This window comes from Hyperolius riggenbachi, chromosome 3 (genome assembly GCF_040937935.1).
Source record: "Hyperolius riggenbachi isolate aHypRig1 chromosome 3, aHypRig1.pri, whole genome shotgun sequence".
NCBI classification, from domain to species: Eukaryota; Metazoa; Chordata; class Amphibia; order Anura; family Hyperoliidae; genus Hyperolius; species Hyperolius riggenbachi.
This window is the reverse complement of record NC_090648.1, coordinates 250,428,864-250,450,502: the sequence shown is the minus strand read 5'-3', so window position 1 is coordinate 250,450,502 and position 21,639 is coordinate 250,428,864. Positions and strand designations below refer to the sequence as shown.

The following is a 21,639-nucleotide window of genomic DNA, read 5'->3' as shown; positions in this document are numbered from 1 at the left end:
TATTCTTCTTCCTGCCCTCCGAGACTCTGCATCCCCTTGTGAGATTGCCGCCTGTCGTCATGACGACAGCTGGAGATCTCACTATAGGGTTACAGCTTCACCCGGAGTACTGCAGGCTTTCTGGTGGCATGATTATTTTGCGGTTTTAGGGTCTAAAAGTATGCAAACAAATGCACCATATTTAGACCCTAAAATCTGTAAAAAAAAATCACACCACCAGGGAGGTTAATGCATGAAATAATATACGGTATGTGCAAGACTTTTTGTAAATAAAAGAATGAGGGCCCGTTCAGTTTTGGAAACGCGTGCGGGGGGCCGACACGCAGGACATCAGACAGTGCATAGAGTGCACTGTCTGATGTTCACACTGCATGCGTTCCAGACCTGTGCGGTCCGGGAACGCATGCTGCACGCAGATTTTACAAAAACGCGCGGCTGTCCCATTCACTTTTCAGTGATGGGATCAGCCACGCAACGCATACGAACGCGGATGGCGTGCGTTCGTACGCGTTGCATTCTGCATGCGTGGCCGTCCGCGTTTTGCAGTCTGAACGGGCCCTAAGACTTATGTGAACTTTGGGAGATATGATAAATATTCCTGAAGCTTTAGTGTAATGCTGTTTATTGCATCAAGAGTAAAGTGGAGAATTATATATCCATTGTAATTTCAGAAAAAAAATATGGTTCCTGTAAAATCTACAAACTTACTTATCAAAGAAGAAGTGACCATAGATAGGTGGATTTTCATAACTATCACTTAAAGTTCCACCTTTGATCATAATGCAGTTTACATTTATAGTGGAGGATTTGAAAACATTATTTCATGAACCATTTCTCCTTTCCTATTTCTCACCTCATTTATAAAATTACTTTTTAGCACCTATACGCAAACAAACCATTTAAAAGAAATAGTTGCTGATTAATCCAGTACTCTTTTTTTAGATAAGGCCTCCCAGGCCGAAGACAACATGGATATATTTAAGCCTTCATTTTTTTCAGTGTTTGCCTAAATAAAATATTGTCGTGGGTAACATTAGAGAGTGGGTTGTGACATAGCTGTAGAGTTTATATTGAGAATATTATCTACAGTATCTCTTTCTATCTTCAGTTAATTAGCATGCCCTTGTTTTGTTTTTCTCTTTGAAGGTTGTGCTCAATGTTATTACCACTGCACTAAGTAAAGCTGCCTTGAATCAGCAGGTTCTCAGTGTGACGTCTTCTTTGCTATATTACCTTATCATGTGAATGTCCTCCATGGGTTCTCCATACTACTGAAATATTTGGCAGAATGAGGCCCTAAAGGCCCATACACACGTCGGATTTTAGTGAACGACGGATCGTTTGAACGTCCCGTAGTTTAAGCGATCCGCCCGGCGGATCGCTCAAACTCTCTCTTATCAAGCGAACGACAGTCTGTACACACGCCCGATTTAGCGGGCGAACGACTGAAAATCCGGCGTGTGTATGGGCCTTTACGCAGCATTTTGTTGACACAGAGATTCATCTTATCCTCAATGAAGCTGTTTATTTAGCTAATCTGATTACGTTTGGCATCTATTGTTCTGTCATATTTATAATTTTCTAGTTTAAATATCTATTTATAGACACTTCTCCATCAGGCGGTATTTCACCTTCATTAGCAAAGGAAGAATCACCTTCCTGTGCCTCATATAGATCATGCAAATTATGCAGGCTTTCCTGTACTGGAAGTTAAAAACACCCCTCTCTGTTAGAGCAAGGACAGTATTGCAGGATAGCAGTTATTTTGCATGCACAATGCAAAAACCTTTCTAAAGGGGTCATTTTATCTCTAAAATGTGTAAACAGTAATGAAAAAGGAGAGAGGGTTAAGTGCTGAAACTGCTATTCACAGAAACAAAATACATTTATGTTAAATAGTTGTGTACCCAGTGGCGTAGCAATAGGGGTTTCAGAGGTCTCGACCATACCAGGGCCCTTGGGCCAGAGGGGCCCCATAGGGCCCTCTCTCAACTGCAGGATTAGCTCTTTATTGGTCCTGTGATGGTAAAAGTCAATTCTATAGATGCTTTTAATGAAAATAATCATTAACAAGCTGCTCCCCATGCTCTTCTTGCACCCCTGACACTGTGGTTGCCATTGGCAGGTTTTGGTGCATCGTATCAATTGTGTTATATGTATAGAGTGCTTAGGGGGGGGCCCAATGTAAAACTGGGGCCCACAGCTTTTTAGCTACACCACTATGAGTACCTATTTTAGTGTTTCTGAACAAATGGTCACATCTCATCACTCAATGTAAGAATTTCAATAGTGTTGCTGCTCAGATTAGGGTAAAAGTCAAATTAGTCACAAATGTCATTTCTTTGATTCAGAATGTCTTAACCAACCAATAGGAATGTTCATGGGAAAATATGGATGGCAAACAAACTACTCCATTATGCAGCATCCAATCTGCAGCTGACGATGAGCAGGGGAGTAAGGAAGTCATGTTTTGGTGGCAGGCATCCAGCTGGAGGATTGGAACAACTGGTATATCAGAATCAGAATCAGAATCAATTTATTTTCGCCAAGTAAGTTTGCACCTACAAGGAATTTGTCTTGGCAGTTGCTTAACAAACACAAACAAAAACAATACAAGGACAGACAGTGTGAATATTACAAGTTAAGGACATTATAAGTATAGTGGCAGTAAGCAATGTGAGAGTTGTTCATGTTTAGTTCTGTGCTGATTACTTTCAGTCCTAGCAGCTCTAACGTGGTTCAGCATTAAGTATGGCTACCGCTTGAGGAAAAAAACTGAGGAAAAAATGGCTCCACCAAGGGATATACAAGAGCACACTTTAGGGATGTTTTCCAATACAAATCTCAAAACACAATCACAAAGGCAAATTGCATGATTATGCAGCAAGCTGCATTTCTTAAAATGAACAGAAACGGAACACAGTAGTGGAAATTGGCACCATGATTAACATTATATTGCCAGTGTCCTTGTGTTTTGCAAAATGCATACGATCAAAAGACCCAGATCCAATCGAATTAAGCAGAAATGGGCCCCTAGGTCCAGCTTCCATTTTTTTCCACTGGTTTTGCAGCTACTTAGATCAGTTTTGCCTTGGAAGTGGTTAGCTGGTATGTTTTCAAGGGGGGAGAACTGATTTTGCTTCTTATATGAAATATTTCTATGTTAGAATGTAACCCCACCCTTCCATTGTTTAGCCTAAGCTTGATGTTACACAGCCTTCTGCCCCAGAGCACCCTGGGAGATCAACTGATGTTCCTGCTCATTACACATATGAGGGAAAAAAACATCCCATACTGATGAACCTTGCCAGGAGAAAAGATGCCAGCACTACTGATACATTTAAGAATGTAAATCAGGATGAGGTAAGATTTTACAATGAGCAAATATTTACTAAATAATTTATAAATGAATATTGTAAAACATAAGCAATTTTACTCATATTATAGTTATATTGAGTAAAGTTCCTATTTAATACTACAGGTGTTCATAAACAATTGGACTTTACTGCCCTGAAAAATTATTGTATTGTGGCCATGGTATGTCTAGTGGAAATAAGTCATTTTTAAGCATTCTAGAAGGCTTACACCATTAGTCCAAGCGGTCTTCAGTTCAGCTTAGGCAAGGCAAGGTCCCAGCATTTAGGTTTGTGTCCGTAATTCAGTTGCTTTACTCCAGACATGATTTTGACATGATCTTTAAAGGTTATTATGCTGTTGCTTGTCTTTTAGAGCAGAGAGGAAGTTCTGCATTCAGGTCCACTTTAAGATTTCAAGGATTTTAGTAAAGGACTACTATCTGGAAAGGATGCTACAGCATACATGCCTAAGCTATGCAGTTGTATGAAACATTACTGAGCTGAAGTAAGCTGCCTCTAGCTTAAACTGTGACCAAATGTCTATGCGAGCTGCTAAAGGTTTACATGAAACGGAATAGAAAGGAACATTGATCTGTTAATCCCCAAATGAGGAACTTGTTTTCATGTAAATTTAAACCCAGTACATGTGTGCTCACAGCTGCGTGGACTTGACAATAATTACCTGTCCACTACTTCTTGATCAATAAAGGTTTATTGACTTCTCTTAAATGCCTCTGCAAAATAAACAGAATTTCTTCATTAATTCTGCAAGACTTTGCCTGTTGCATACAGTTGAGGGATTTTGCAACAGACATTAAGTCATTGAGTTAATAGGTAGCAACTAGACTAATTTAAAGTAACAAGTGAGATGACTGTACCCAGAGAGAGGCAAACTATATTTTTGTTTTCAGTTGCAAAGCAAAGGACAATACTACCCATATGTTCCCAGTCCACATTTCACCTTTATCTGACCTGAATACACATTTATAAATATATTCATGCATTAATATTAACCACTACCCTACAATAGATTTTTCAGCCATTATAGCTTTAAATAAAATGTGCTATTGTTGATAAAACCCACACATTATTTTCTCATTTACATACATACATAGACACACACACACATATATCCCCACAAGTGCTGTGTATGTGTTTTTTACTTTATGAATGAATACCAGCATCTCGCTGATGCTGGCTTTTATTAAGGCACCTAGATTGGCTTTGGGAACACATGTTCCCATTCACCAATCTCGGGCAACACATTGATCTAGGTACATCATTTTAGAGCATGATATACACAGAACAGTTAAATGCGTAAAGTCTTACACACACTGGAGCAGTCACAAGTGTTATCTGACTGCTTGTCCATTAATTTTGTGCGTGCTTTGCACTAAAATAACATGTATACAGCCATGCATTACTGCACAACACTGATTTGTGAATCAACCCCATGGTAACAAATTGTCATTGTGGTCCTAACACACAAACTCCAGGCACATTGTATTTTTTAAAGCAAAGTCTTTATGAAAATAAGAGACACAGGCATGGAAAGTTACTAAATGATCTGCAATCAGTATCCACAAAGCAGCAGACACCTTATACAAACATCCAGTTCAGGCTTGGTGGACGTGGTGGCTTTTGATGTCCTCATTGGAGATGCTTGTAGATCTCTGAAGATGCTTACATTATTCAGGCCCTCTGAGTCATATATGTGGTAGTACAAGTGTTCTGCTGGTAGAGTCAGAGAGAGGAGAAAACACCTTACCTGCACACTAATTATTGGTCAGTAACTGAGGAAACATTGCTGGCATATGATCAGCTGTCAAGTGGCTCTTCCAAATATGAATCAGTTGTGGTTTCATTTGTGGCTGTGGTTTCCTTTAATGTTATATTAAAGCTTAGAAATACATATCTAAACTATTCCCTAAAACCTTCACCCTTGACATGGTTAACAGCCATGAAGGATATACGAGAATAGCTACATGTGACAGTTTAGTGATTGGATAATGGTTGACTTTAGCTCAGCATGACATTGTTGGTAACAAAATGCTTCACAATTTGTCACTTAGCAGCTTACTAACCACACAAGAAATTGTGCCGTTGATTTCTCCTTCCTCACTTACTAAAAATGATGTTCTACCTAATAGGAAAAATTTAGTGACTATCAACCTTCTTTTGTGAGACAAAACACTTATTCAGGAATGTGCTGTTTTTTAAGTTTGTTTAGTGTTTCATCTGCTTGAGATGAAGATGATAAAAAAGAAATAACAATTATTTTGAAGTCTTTAGCTTATTCCTAAGTATCCTGCAGAGACACATTAAAGTCACTACTGGAAAAAGATGTCTTCCTTTGATGGTTTTCTAAAAGGCCTAATCTCTCTGTAGGGGCCGGGGAAGCACTGGACACTGCCATTTGTCATTATTGCACCATATTATCCACAGTAGGCCTAATGCGGTGCTGTGTAAAAATCTTCAGATTTTAAACCATTAAATTCCACTTTCTGCTACAGCAGATGAAGCAGTGGTTTTAAAGTGTGTTATTTATAGCATTCTTCTGTAGTACAGTAAGGCCTGGATCATATGTTGATGATCTCCATTAATGCAAATTCCAAGCTTAAAGAGAAACCATAACAGCAGTAAATTATTCATATACGTTCATTTTCCTGGTTTCAGCTTCAGAAACACTTCCGATATCTATATATTGCTGTATATTGATGTCTAACCCTGCCCTCCCAGTGATGTCAAGCCTAGGCTAATTAGCTGTTTGTCCTTCTACTCCCAGTGCACTCTGAGAAACCAGTTGTTTTTTCTATTTAGCTCTGAACACACAACACCCAATCATTCATCAGCGATGCACCTTGGCAGCACTAAAGATGTCACCACCTGTTATAAATTTCAGAATGTAAATCAAGGAAAGGAAAGATTTTACAATGGGCAAACACTGACTAAATCATTTATAAATTAATATTGTAAGAAATATGCAATTTTATTCATACGGTTTTTTTTCACTATATGTCCTCTTTTAAACAGACATGGCAAGGAAATGAACAGCGCTACTTAAAAACAGATAAGTGCCTACCTACAAGAGAGTGCAAGCCCCACTTGTGGGATAAAATACACACCTAGCATACACATGACCTGTATTGATTATCAAGAAAAGCTGAGACACACATGCACAGGATGGGCTGAGGAAAAATCACTGCAGGAGTGCAAATAACCAAGGTCACAAGCAACAGATTCAATATGAGAGAGGAAAGGGGTCTGCACATCCCTTATAAAAATTCACCTTTATTGTAGAAAAAATATAAAAGCGGCATACATTACATCCAGTTCATTGAGAGAGAGGTACCAAACCAGGCTAAGTGGGGAGGTCAAACACATGACCTGTATATGTAGATTTACAAGATGGCGCCGGGTGCGGTCGCCACGGCCACAGGGCTCCGGTCTTTTTTTCTTTTTTTTTTCTTTTAATTTTTCCCACCTGCTCTCAGTAACATCCGCCGTCCGCCTGAGATGAGATGCAGAGGCCCCAGGCGTGCACTGCAGGCTGGCATCGTCTGCTCTGCCGCCGAGGAGCTGACCCCAGTGCATGCTCTCTGGCACATGGCCCGTTCCTCCGTCCGCCGGGACCTGGGAGTGAGGAGGACGCGCTTTGACTCCAACGGCCTGATTTCCGCATTCCGGCAGGCTGATGAGTCGGGCCAGCCACTGCACTAGTTGCCAGGAGACCAGGACGCCGCATGAGGGGTGCACCGGAGATCGCGAGGACAGCCGGATGTCTGTGCCCTCCATTGACCCATCCGCTCACTGTGAGCACATCTGCTGCTGCAGCCCCGCAGCCATACCATCCGCTCACCAGCGCCGCATCTTCGTCGGGGAGCTGCTCCCTCTGGGCACGGCCAGAACACCACAGGGCCGATCGGCTGAGGCGGCCGCCGCCACCCACGTGGTGCGACCAGGGGACCAGGCAGGCACTGCTCTGCTTCGCCCTGCCTCCGAGTCCTTCACCACTGCTGCCTGGAAGCCACCTCGGGCACTTTCAGGATGCCTCCCCATCTGACCACAACAATCCAGGAGGCACATAGCTGCTGCCCTGATCAGCCTGGGCCTGTTCAGCTGAGCAGCTGCCGCAATCCACGTGGAGCAACCACCACCACTGGGCCCCCTCTGCCCGCAACCACCAGCATAAGGACTTTGGACCACCTCGGATCAAGCACATGGTGACTGATTATCGGACTGTACCAGGGGTTTTTAATCTGTTCAACCAAAAAGGTCCCTGCCTCTGCCTCTCTCCTCTCGCTTTGGTTCTCTCTCTTCTTTCCTCATTCTCTCTTTAGCTATCCCTTCTCTCTTTATCTCTGCTGTCCTCCTCCATTTTTTCCCCCTCAGTTTCCTCTCTACTTTCGTGGACAATCGGAGCACCTGTCTCGTTGGGAGCGTGTCGCTGTGTAGCGTCCAGTGCCGAAAATGGCAGCGCTCAGATCATCTCTCAGGCTGCTCCTCCAGTCCCACTCTTTTCTGTTCCTGCTATCAGTGTATGTTTTGCTCTGTTTGTATTACGTTAACTGTACGTTTATGCTGTAATGCTCTCTGTCTTTGCTTTTATTTTGCTTTTACTGTTTATACGTATGTACCATGCTTAACTGTATACGACCTTGCTCTGTAATGCTGTCCTATGTGTGCTTGTCCCATGTCTATGTATGTACCATGCTTAACCGTGCTCTTTTCTGTTTTTCATCAACGACCCTGTATGCGCCAAAACCAATTCCGGGTACAATCCACCGTTGTACTTGGCGAAATAAATTCTGATTCTGATGTAGGTGTATATGCAGAGCTTCTGTTTGGGTTTAAGGTGCGTTTGCAGTTTCTGGGGGGGCTCAGCGCACCTCTGATTGGAGGCCATTCGGAGGCGGCCTGGTGATGCGCTGATCCACCTTTTGCGCAATTTTCAATTTTACTTGATTGGCCGCACCCAGGCTATGCATATGCATAGGTTAGGATTTAGTTAGTGTTAGGTCCCCTCCCATCAAGGATGACTTCTCCGCAGTGGGAAGGACGAGTACTTAACAAGTTGCATGCAAGCTGTTACAGGAAACCAACATCCTTCAGTGGTAGACAGGTCATGTGTATGCTAGGTGTGTATTTTATCCCACAAGTGGGGCTTGCACTCTCTTGCAGGTAGGCACTTGTCTGTTTTTAAGTAGTGCTGTTCATTTCCTTGCCATGTACTAATTTAATTCATTTTTTGTCAGCTGCTCCCACTTAACAGCTTTGCTTTTGGTGTATATGCAGAGCTTCTGTTTGGGTTCAAGGTGCGTTTGCAGTTTCTGGGGGGGCTCAGCGCACCTCTAATTGGAGGCCATTCGGAGGCGGCCTGGTGATGCGCTGATCCACCTTTTGTGCTCTTTTAAACAGAAACTAAACTTTTTTTTGAAAAAGAAAACAAAGAAGCAGGAAATTTGGGCGCATGAAGCAAGTGGACAAAAAGGTTGCCGCCATTCACTCCCATAATAAATATGGTTTGATGGGCGCCGAACAGGAAAAAAGGGTGCCCGGAGACTATTAACGTTTTCAAACTGCACTTTTGATGATTCAAGTTTACAAAATGCACCCGTGATGAATTACATTTACAAATATACTAAACATATGTATCGTATTTAACTAAAACGTTATTTAAAATTGTATCACTTACTGTTTGTAAAACATTATTATCCACATAATATATTTTTTAAAGTCACTATTTGGAAAACATTATTATTCACACAATAAAGTGATCACTAGGGGAATCTTAGGGTTAGGCAACACCAGGGGAGATTTAGGGTTAGGCACCACCAGGGGGGTCTTAGGGTTAGGCACCAATAGGGGAGATTTAGGGTTAGGCACCACCAGAAGGGGTCTTAGGGTTAGGCACTACCAGGGGCGTCTTAGGGTTAGGCACCACCAGGAAGTTCTAAGGGTTAGGGATAGGCAGAGAGAGGGTTCTGTGTGAGAGTAGGGTTAGGTTTAGTTGTAGTAAAATGTTAGTAATATTTATTAATGTTTTACTACAGTTATTACGAGTGTACTTATATATTTTTTCATTGTTATAAACAATATTTTTAGATTTTATTACATGAAGAAACGATAAATGAAGGTTATACAAAATATTATACAATTATAACGATTATACATATATTATTTTTTTTTTAACAAACGTAATTATAAGTTTCACTTTCAAAACAGGGAAGATTATTGTTTTCACTATTTGCGATTTCATAGACATCATTAAATGTTTTTTAATTTGTAAAACATTATTGTAAACGAAGTACACTATTACCCCTTATCCTTTACACCACGCACCCTTTTTTTTCCGACGCCCTTTTTGCATGGACGTGGAAAACAACCCATTCACTTCAACTCTCTGTATTGCAAAAGTTAAAAGTACCTTTGTATCAGCTTGATTACTTTGCTTTTATTTGCATATATAACTCAACCACTCAGCCATGTTTACACCAGAAACTGGCAGAGAGGAATGCTAGAATTTGCTTCCATTTAGTGTATTAGTGTAGATCTTTAAATGAATAACAGTGATTACTTCTCTTTCTAGATAACTACTCATGTAGCAAGGTGGGACGCTATGGCAAAACTCCAGAGTATTGTTGTCATGTTTGCAAAGCAATACAGTTTTTACTTACTGGCAGTTTTAGAAAGCCTAAGCTGGCTGCAAATGGAAAAATAATTTTAATAACAACATTTATTGTATAGAACCAGAGCTGGGACAAGGTCCTCCAGCACCCAAGGCTGAAACACCAAAGTGTGCCCCTCCATCCCTCCCACCCCAGCCGTCACACACTGATTGCTATTAGTCTAAGAGGTGCCCCAGGGCCCCCAAAACCTTAATCTCTAGTTATCTGGCTTGCAGTCACTGCCATGTATCCCCTTTTCTTATTTCTCTCTGCTTCAAACACAATAGGGGAATGATAGCTGAGTGAGTTGTGCGCCCCCTCCTACACTGCACCCTGAGGCTGGAGCCTCTCCAGCCTCTGCCTCAGCCCAGCCTTGTATAGAACAAATGTGTTTATTTGGAGTGCATAACCAGAGTAGAGCTTTACTAAGTCTAAAATTATTATTCTTACTAATATTGTCAGTATGTGTTTTATCTACCAGAAGACCTGTAATTTTGTCCACTATATACCATTATTCAGATACATCAACACAGCAATGTTGAGTCCCTGGCGACACGTTTCTTCATGAAATACCAGGACGTACTGACAGATTTGTCCTCGCCTAGATTAAATGTTGTTTAATGTGGGAGGTAGATTTAGAATAACCCGGTAGTGAGCGGCACCTGTCAGCTGCCATATTTCTTCCTTTTAAATATTGCTAAGTCTGGCTATCCTGATGATCTACTACCTTTAATGCTTCCAGACAGAGATACAGTTCACAGATTAGATGCTTTGATAAGAGGTTAAAGGAAACCTGAGACAAAACAGGTCTCAGGTTTTAAACTTGCCTGGGGCTTCCTCCAGTTCCCTCGAGGCTGATCAATCCCTCGCCGTCTCTCGGCCATTGTACCAGGCCATCCAACGAGGAGTGGAATGGCCTGGTACAATGACCAAGTTGCACCATGTTACGCATGCCCCCCTTGTGTTCCTGTAGCTGGGAGTGTTCTGTGCCTGTGCAGTACTGCCTCTGGCCCAAACATGCACTACGAAGCATGACTCGGCCAGTGTACCGGGCCATCCAGCAGAGGACTAGAGTGGCCTGGGAAGACGGCAAGGGACCGAGCAGCCTCAAGGGGGCTGGATTAAGCCCCTAGATATATATAAAACCTGAGACTTTTTTTGTCTCATGTACACTTTAAAGGGAACCAGAGATGAACATTTCACACAAACAGTCGATAGCTTGTAAAGAATAAATGCTCTACCTGATAATTTTGCTGCTCTGGTGTGCCTTTTTGACTGTTTTTTATCCATTATTGCTCCAGGAAAAATCTAATATGGCCGCTGGCTCATATCCCTTCTGCTTCTGGGTTATGAGTTGTTCTGGATGTGCTGTCTAGGCTCTATGAAACTATAGTCAAGCAGGGCTGCTGCTGCAGGCTTTCATATGTGTGCTTTCAACTTTATTATTCTGGTATGCTGTGCAGCTGCCTGTAGGAAGTGTCTCTCGTAGGAATGAAACTGCACAGACAATGACTGCACAGTGCACACAGATCACACAAAAGCCACACTTGTCTGTTGTTTCAGGGTTTCTTTCTCAGCAGAGCAGCCCCTCCCATGTCATCAGAGCTCTGAGTATGCAAAGCAGGAAAGCTGAGCCAAGAGAGGGCGGGCTTGGGCTTGAAAAGACTTCACAGAAGACTGACTCAGCTATAATGATTCCAGATCAAACCTAGACTGAATGCTCAGTCGGGGATTCTTATCAGAGCTGTTAACAGGCAAATTGAGCAGAAAAGGATTAAACTAAAAGCAGGATAGGTGTTTACTGCCATGTTCCCACTGATAAATGTAGTAAAATACATGAAGGTGCTTCATCTCTGGTTCTCTTTAAGTCACTACTGAAGGCAGAAAGAACAGCCAGGCAATTGGCACTGATTAAAAAGAGTTATACACCCAGGTCCTTATTTAATTCACATTTCCTCCAAAGAGATCATTTTTCATTTTTTGTTTAACCACTTTACCCCCGGCGGTACAAATTTCTCCGTCCCTTTTTCCCCCCTAAAAATCCAGGGACGGAGAAATCCGTACCTTCCGCGCTACCGCCGCTGTCCGCACTCCCGCCGCTCGTGCGCGTGCACCCGCCGCTCGTGCACGCCGCCGCCCGCTCGCCCGGAGATCAATGAACGGGAAAATCCATTCCCGTTCATTGATCTAAGCCCCCGCAATGATACGCTGCTTCTATTAGAAACAGTGCGATCATTGTGATTCTCCCAGCCTCCTACTGCTTCCTGTAAGCGTCCTTCCGGACGCTTACAGGTCGCATGTAAACAGACTCACTGTGGCCATCTTGTGTCCAAATAGTAAACTACACCCTAAAGCATTTTACACATACAAATATATTGTATTACACAATAAATTAACTCATTACCTCCCACACGCCCCAATTTTTTTTTTGTAATTTAAAAAAAAAAAAAATACAATAAAAAAAAACATAAATAGTTACCTTAGGGACTGAACTTTTAAAATATTTATGTCAAGAGGGTATAACACTGTTACTTTATAAACTACGGGCTTGTAATTAGGGATGGACGCAAAACTGAAAAAATGCACCTTTATTTCCAAATAATATATTGGTGCCAAACATTGTGATAGGGACATAGTTTAAACGGTTTTATAATCGGGACAAATGGGCAAATACATTTCATGGGTTTTAATTACAGTAGCATGCATTATTTAAAAACTATAATGGCCGAAAACTGAAAAATAATATTTTTTCCCACATGTTTTCCTATTTTCCGATTAAAACACATTTAGAATAAAATAATTCTTGGCATAATGTCCCACCTAAAGAAAGCCTAATTGGTGGCGAAAAAAACAAGATATAGTTCATTTCATTGTGATAAGTAATAATAATGTTATAGACGAATGAATGGATAGAGCGCTTAAAAGGTGAAAATTGTTCTGGTGTTCAAGGGGTAAAACCCCTCAGTGGTGAAGTGGTTAAAATAACTTTTCAGCACTCTGCAATTAAAAAAGTGGCAAAAAGTACTGTCAAGATTGTTTTGAGTATTTTCTTGCTTACCAATGGCTTAAAGCGGGATTGTCACCATAAAAATCAAATTTCAACAGCAACTGGTCTGAGTGTATTAAGAGATAAAGATGCTAATCCTGCATTCAAAACTTTCAAAAGTTTTTCTGCTGTTATGGTTTGGAGTTATCACATACTTTAGGAGCACTGGCCCTTTAATAGCCATTGCCATTTAGTTGCATGCTGGGAGTACTTTTTATCTATAATATATTCCTCCTCTTCCCTTTATTTCCCTAAATGTATACAAACCCCCTGCCTGCTCTGAACCCTCCCTCTACCTAAACCTAACTCCAGCCCCGCTGCCTAAACCATGGAGTACACAACACAGTCATCTCAACTGCAGGTCTATCTGGAGAAAATTGTCATTTTTTTGTCAGGTACATTTTACATTTACTGTATTTCAGCTGCAGTTTGCTTGCAGTTCAACTTTAATGTTATTCATCTGAGTTGATTTATATAGCTACATTGAACTTAATCAGGGTTATTTCCTTACTCTCATTTCTATGCTGCAGGAGGTCTATCCTTCATTAACTACATAACACTGTACTTCTGTTCCTACCAGCTTAATTCCACACATAAGGCTTTACATATTTATGAGTCTTTGAAACATGCAATTCCCTCCTCAGGTCTTCTTTTTTTTAACCTGGAAATATCTCTTAATGTAACCCAGTATGAGGACATTTAATGAGTCGTGTTGTGGTCCACAATGTTCCTTTGAAGCTAGGCGGGTCTAAATTGCAATAGAAGGGGCTGCAATATTTTCTATAGTCCATTTCAACATCTGACATTATGATGAAGGTGAGATTTTCCGCAGACAAAATAAAACCTGCTGGATCTGGAACATCAAGCTTTGGCAGCTGGAGGTGGTCTCCATGGAAACCATGCTGCTTGCCATTTTGGTTATATTATAAAAGATTAAGCCCAATTCATAAATGCTCTGAAATAATAAGAAAGCAGAAATGAGGTATAACTAGGTTTATATTTGAGATCATGGTTGTTTAATAAGTATTCTTGTAAGGCATACTGTGTGAAGCTGTGCTTTTATGAGTAAAGTAAACCATACCATAGCCTACCTTGTCATACCACACCATACCATACCATACCATACCATACCATACCATAGCCTTGTGTTTAAAGTAAACTTCTGAGTTCAAAAGGAGTATAAATAAAGCACATTACCTGAAACAGCCCCCCCTCCTCATTCCATGTCATTTTTTGCCATTCTTAACTGCTCCTTTTACCATTATTATGAGAAAATCCTACATTTTCTTTTAAGATGGCCATGACCCTGAAACTACTTCCATGTCCTTGCTTTTTTTTGCTGAGGTAGGAATGCACCATGGGTACATTGTAAAGACAGGAGAATGGTTGCTGCAGGTGGGGAGTGGGTGTGAATTAAGCTGCAATGGGCATTTTCCCATTTCAGGTAATCACACCCCTTCCTGTTTCAGCCATTTGACAAGCTGCTACTCTACTATCTTGGGGGTGGTTTACAGGCAGAGGGGGGTCTCTGGATGGCAAAAAGATGGCACACAGGTATGTACTTGTTCACAGAACATGTCTGTGTTCTCCACTCACTACAGAAAATCTACTTCAGGTATGCTTTAAGAAGTCTTCAAACTTCAACGAGAATAACGAATGCTGCTTCAGCAGCGCTCATTACAAAAAAATTAGCAGCCGATATAGGGGCAAAGCTCGCTCCTTGCAGCGTGCCTTATTTTATTATGCTTGTTGCTTCCTTAGCAACGCGCGCTCCTATAAATAGCGGCCACCTCTGTGAAGTATCACGACCGTGATACTTCACTAGCAAGGTCCCCTCTGGGTAGGAACGCACTAGGCAGAATCGCATATGCGTTTTCCATAGCACATAGTGGAAAACACATATGCGATTCTGCCTAGTGTGTTCTTACCCTCTATGTTAATGTTATTAATTAACATAGAAGCAGCCGCGCTAGTGAAGTATCACTTTGTGATACTTCACAGAGGCAGCCGCTATTTCTAGAAGTGCGCGTTGCTAAGGAAGCAACAAGCGTAACAAAATAAGGCACGCTACGCAGCAAGGACCGAGCGTAGCCTCTATAGCAGCTGCTAATTGTTTGAAGCAGCACTCGTTATTCTTGTTGATGAATCAACCCCATAATAATTTAACTAAGTATATAATACTTATTGCTTTAAATGTATGTATTCACATGAATAAACAGAAGAAGACACTGATATTATTATTATTAATATTTTTTATTTATATAGGGCCAACATATTCCGCAGCGCTTTCAGGGCTATACACTACATTACACACAGCACTTCTTGTGATACTGCCACATTCATGATACACATAACAATATACACTAATGTACACATTTAAGTGGTGAAATAAAACTTTGCAGAAATGAGGAAATTGAATGGAATAAAATCATTTTAAATTCAGGCAGAAGTATAAGAGTCCTTTAGACAGGGCATCAGCCACAATTTGCTTTAGAATATCAGTATAGGGATAGCAAACTTTTGATCAAATCAAAAAGACAGATGTGGAAAATCTGTATCTTTTTACTGTGCCTGTCTATTTATGGAAATGGAAATCTCTTGCATTTGCAACAAACCATCTTAATCAGATTAGTTTCAGTACTGCGCTTCTTTACTGCCTATCAATAAATGTAATTCCATGATCTAGAAGGTAGCTTAACCTCTGTGCTTTACCTCATCTACTTATGTAAATCTCCAAAAGGTATCATGGCTAATATATAAGTAAAAATACTTTTATTTAGGACAATATAAATTAAGCTTATTACATTGTAGCTATTTCTTAGGAAAAACAGATTTTTTGCTAAATTGCAACACACTGGTATATTGCTTTGCTATTACCATTCTCACACTGGTTTATAGCCTTGGCCTGTCTTAAGGACACAGTTGTTTGCCTGTGCCTTATGCTGCCTGCCTTGATCTGTTCACAAATCATGCACTTACAATGTACACTCAGCCACAACCTTAAAGAACAAGCGACACTCATGCTAACCTAGAAATAAAAAACACATATATAAGTAGATAAATACTACTTCTACTTACATAACAGATGTATTGTGCTATCCACGAAATGATTCCTGTGAATTTTACAAAGGAAAAGCAGAAAATCCTAGTCTAGGCAGGGGCCATCTTGCCAAGCTAATGCTGACATCATATCCTCCCTGACTCTTGTTTTTCACCCTCCTTTCTCTTGCTCATTGTGTATTCATTAGCTGCCCCCCTCCCAGAGTCTTTTTTTTATTTACACATCCAATCACTGAGTCACCTCAGCCTTGCTTGTAAACACAAGTGATCAGCTAGGCAGGGAAATAAATGGAAGAGGAGGAATATATTATAGATTAAAAAAAACTTCCAGCATTCAAAAACTTCCAGCATTCAACTTTTTGGCACTGTTTGGCACTAGGGCCAGTGCTCCTAAAGTATGTGATAACTCCAAACCATAACAGCAGAAAAAAGTTGTGAATGCAGTATCAGCATCTTTATCACTTAATACACTCAGACCAGTTGCTGTTGAAATTTGATTTTTATGGTGACAATACCGCTTTAAGCTAAGTACCCACCGGCAGATCCATTACCAGATGGATCGGGTAACACCACAGATGAACAATCGTTTGCAGATCCTTCAGGCCAAATCTGAAAGTGTTCTGTGTGGTATCAGAAATGAATGGTCATGTAAACGATCGTTTACATGATTGTGGCAAAACCCAAGAAAGTCAATGAGGATCGTAACGATCCTCCACAACTTAATTGGATGTGTCGGTCTTTCAAAAGTGAATCATCATCGCAGGTAGCGTTCACCATGATACATTGTTTAAAAAATTGTTGTTAAATGATATTGTGCGATATCATGAAAAAAAATTACACAAAATTGTTCAGAAAAACCACTTACTGTGTATAGGCCTTTAGATTTGGCTGTTAAGGTGTTTATATTTAAAGTTACTGACCTGCTACATGCAGATTGCACATAGGTAGCATGCCTGGGTAGATTGGTAAAGCTGCCTATCCTCAGTTTGGTAGGAAGAACCAGCATGACATAGACCAGTGATGGAGGCACCTTGGTTCATAGCTAACCATTTTACTTTCTTAAGTTAGTCTGTATTTAAATAAATATGGTACATAACAGTCTGATACATTGCTCCTAACTTGCAGGGAAAACCCAAATGTATATGACCATAAAAAATACAACGTAAAATACTCAAACACCATGCTCATATTTCTGATGTTGATTGCACTAAGCACAATGGCTGATTTGCAAAGTTTGGTAATTAGATTCAGGATTGACTTTACCTTTATTTCACTAACCCCAACAGATGTGTAACTAGAATATGGAAGTAATTAAAGGCCTGATTAAGCCCAGACAGGCGCCCAAGTCTGGGGAACCTTCTGACGCTGGCACAACACTCGACCTGATGAAGCGGTTTTCACAGCGAAATGCGTTGTCATTTTAAGTGCCCCAATAAAGTATGTACTTTTATTGAACCGTGAGTGACTACTCATTGAGGTAGGAATTTTTCTTACCTTTATATATATATATATATATGTGGATATACTGTATAGATCTAGTAATATAGATATACCTTCATATACTATTACTTCCTAATATTTCACGCGTACCCACCAGGGCGCCTCCTACCCTCCATTTTGTGGAAGGTTTAACTGATTTAGCCCACACATGCAGGGAGCAATTGTTGCTGCAGTGCTGACCACAAAGAGTAATGTAACTCAGCACAGTAAGATGGTGGCTGAGGTCAGGGGAAGTGCCCTGTGCTGGGGAATAAACATTATGTAGGCAGCAAGGAACAACAGGATCCAGCCAGGCATTGTAAAGATACTTACTGCAAAAAGTACAAATACTTAGCTAATTAGCATAACTGATTAATGCAAATTTACTAGCATATGCATAAGAAATGGGAGGATTAACTAGAGCACTAATGACTTTTGTTTGATTCATTTTTTAATGATCCACATTAAAGAATTGCCTCATGGGCATTTTTAAGAAATGGTGCCTAGTATGCTGCTCTGTCTCCCTTCTCCTTCTAGCAAGCATCTTATCAGGCATGGAACAGGAAGTTCCTGAAAGACACTTTATAGTCTTCACAACCCTTAAAATGGATACAAAAAAACCCACGTCCCCCCACATTGTCACTGACTTTCATTATGTATGCAGCTGACAAAAATGGACAGATAGATAAAGTGGCCCAAAGAAAATCATTGCAGTCTTCAAACTGTATCAGGCAAAATGTCAGGCAGTGGACACATCGGATGAACGGGTTGTACCAGGCAGTGAGCATAGACAATTTCCTTCTCTGGTGTGTTCACTAAGCAGCCTTAGTAAAAAGTACATTTAAATATTCATAGAAAGCAGTTTTTGCTTCCCTGTTATATTCAAATATAATCATTTGTCATTTTAATGATACATTTATTGCTGTGGTTTATAGTCTTGGGTCTAGCATCATCTACATGTTTAGCGTGTGTGAATTCATGTTCTCCACAGGGAATCTCAGCATGCTGTATTGTAGAGACGGGGAGGGGCTGTCTGCTAGGTACAGGTTATATAGTACAGATTACCAGAGCAGTGGCACAACTTGCTGTGTAATTACATGTATCACCTAAGTGTGTGATCCCCAGAGGAATAGCTGCTTTCCAATCTGTATTGAGACAGAATTTATATGGAGAAGGGGCAAAAGGTCAGAGCATGACCCAGTTCTTGTTCTGTCAGGATTCATGATAATTGCTGCACTGTCTGCCACATTTGCATGAAGTGCAGGAAATACACTTCACAGCATTTGGTGTTTCAATATATTCTCTTCACCAACTTATCGAACAAAACATACCAAGGGCAGAGCTGCCGCCTGCTACTGTATGTTTACTTATCAGCTTGTAGAAGTGTGACCAGATTAAATTATGATTAAAATGAGACAACCACATTAAAATGAACAATTACATTACTCAAGATGAAGGGCATACCCATTAATGTTTCATTAAATCAGTAAAATGTGCCTACTCACTTCTGTCAAGTGGAATGGCAAGAGCCTCTCTTGCTGTTATTGCTGTGTATTGTGTCTGAATGAATGCAGGAAGAGGAAAAGCAATCAGAAGAATTGTGTCACTTATAGATGTGAGGATGGAGTTGTTACTACTAATGTACTATAAGGCAGGGAACACACTTGCTAGGATTGTGTGCAAATAGTGTAATAGATATTCTTGAATGTGTATAGTTTCTTTTTTTACCTTTATATAAAAGACTACATAGATAGCTCCATATTAAAAAGACAAATTTAATAGCATATGTTCCTATGTAGAAAAGGGCATCGTAAGCACCAAAATAGCCTAGTAATGTGTTTTCTGCTATAAGCCTTGCAGTTGCAGATTATAAGGGAACATGGCATAAAGGAACCAGAACTTTTATCCAACTGTTGTCCTGGATCAGTCCTTGGTTCAGCCACAGTTATCGGAAGTATCCATGACAAGTTCAAGTCTTGGTGAGTGGAACACCATGCACGTTTGTTGCCTTTTTGAGATGGTCTACTGGGACTTCGTGCGCCGTTGGAACATTCAGTGTAGGGGGTGGAGCTAATGCAGGAGAGAGTGGAACTAGATGACAGGAGCAGGGGGAGCTTTTAAAGGTGGCAGAGGGGCCGCATTCAATAAAATACTTTAAAGAAGGTTGGGGACCACTTGAAAAGGTTTGGCGGACCGGAAATGGCCTACTGGAATGCCTCATGTTGTGCGTTGCCTTCTGTTTTAAGCAAGTCATACACTAGTCAATTAATGGTAGACAGAAGTGTTCCTTGCGCTTCCACTCCAGAGAAGAGAGACCAGTCAAATCCAATCAAATGTTCTGTCCAATCATGGCAATCATGCACTGTGCTACCCCAATGTAGGGAAGTGCAAAAACATCTAAGAAGAAAAGGAGAACTCTTAATGCATTACCAAGGATGGAGCTTTATTGCGCATAAATAAAAGTGGATACTCACAAGAAGACAGATTAAAATGCGCCTATCAATGGCAAGCCAACCGCTACACCCCTCTGCGGCTGTGATGCACGCACTGTGACCAGCAGCCCGGTATCCGATCTTCTAGGACGCACGTCTTGTGAGGCGGTGGGCGGGGATTAGTGACGAAGTGCGTGTGACATCATTACGCGTTTCGGGAACCCATATTCTGTTACTCCTGTGCGCAATCTAATCAGTGATGTTCCCGAAACGCGTAATGGCGTCACACGCACTTTGTCACTAAACCCCACCTACCGCCACGCAAGACGTGCATCCTAGAAGATCGGACACCGCGCTGCTGGCCACAGTGTGTGCATCACAGCCGCAGAGGGGTGTAGCGGTTGGCTTGCCGCTGATAGACGAATTTTAATCTGTCTCCTTGTTGTGAGTATCCACTTTTATTTATGCGCAATAAAGCTCCATCCTTGGTAATGCTCTTAGAGCACTCCTTTTCTTCTTAGATCAATTAATGGTAGATCTGGCAAATGATTACTATGTCCTTTGTATCAACATTTTACATGGTGTAACACTTTACATTTAGCAGAACCCTCATCTAATATCTATAACATGTGCTCAGTCATTGGTTTTGTACTACCTGATGCAGTAGAAAGCAATTTACTTATCATTCATATACTGCTCCTTATGATATTGCTCATTCAAAGAATGGTCATTCCCCATCAAAATTTTGCCTATATTTTCACTGAATTTCAAAATAGAGTACTCTTGTTTTAAACACATTTTCATTAACTTCATATCCATGTATTGTTTATGCTGTAACTATTGTTTATACCGGGGTCACTGGTGCATGCCGTGGGGGTCGTGGGCACTGGCTAAGATGCACTGTTCTCTAGCGACCGTTATGTAACTAAACAATTATTATGAAATAATCAGCAAGTGAAGAATGGTATCAGTGCAGTTAACTAGGTGGAAAACATATGACTGTGTGTGCAATTCTAAATAAAGATAATATTTTGAGTGGAGGATTTATTTTTGAACATATCTTATACAGTATATCACCCTAAAGACAGTGATACTTTTTGCCTCTTTTATTGGCATGTGTGCATAGTTTAATGGTTTGTAATTGGATATTTCAATATCTTTGACATACTCTTTTCTAAGCAAACAGCCATAACATATTTGACATAAAATACAGTCATATTTGGTGCACTTAAAGGACCACTGTCACGAAAATCTTAAAATTTTAAACATATGTAAACACATACATATATAAGAAGTACATTATTTCCAGAGTAAAATGAGCAATAAATTACTTTTCTCCTATGTTGCTGTCACTTATAGTAAAAGTAGTAGAAATCTGACAGAACAGACAGGTTTTGGACTAGCCAATCTCCTCATGGGGTTCCTCAGGGTTATTGTTATTTTCAAAATCTTGTTGCTCTGTCCAACTTCCAAAAAAGTGTACAGTGAGCAGGGAGGCTGGCCAGCATCTTTGTATAAATATTTTTGAGGGAGTGTCTTTATAAGGAATAAAGGCCATGCTTAGAATCCCCCATGAGGAGATGGACTAGCCCCAAACC

General features: G+C 40.7%; 1 long non-coding RNA gene across 2 annotated transcripts in view; it reads left to right on the top strand.

Annotated features, from left to right (window-relative positions):
- Window positions 1–17,554, top strand: part of LOC137561369 (uncharacterized) — a 70,963-nt gene extending 53,409 nt beyond the window's left edge. For both annotated transcript variants that reach the window (XR_011029982.1, XR_011029983.1), the window contains exons 3-5: window positions 2,352–2,549; window positions 3,196–3,363; window positions 17,417–17,554. This is a non-coding gene — a long non-coding RNA (uncharacterized lncRNA). The remainder of the gene's footprint in view (window positions 1–2,351; window positions 2,550–3,195; window positions 3,364–17,416) is intronic.
- The last annotated feature ends 4,085 nt before the right edge of the window (window positions 17,555–21,639 follow it).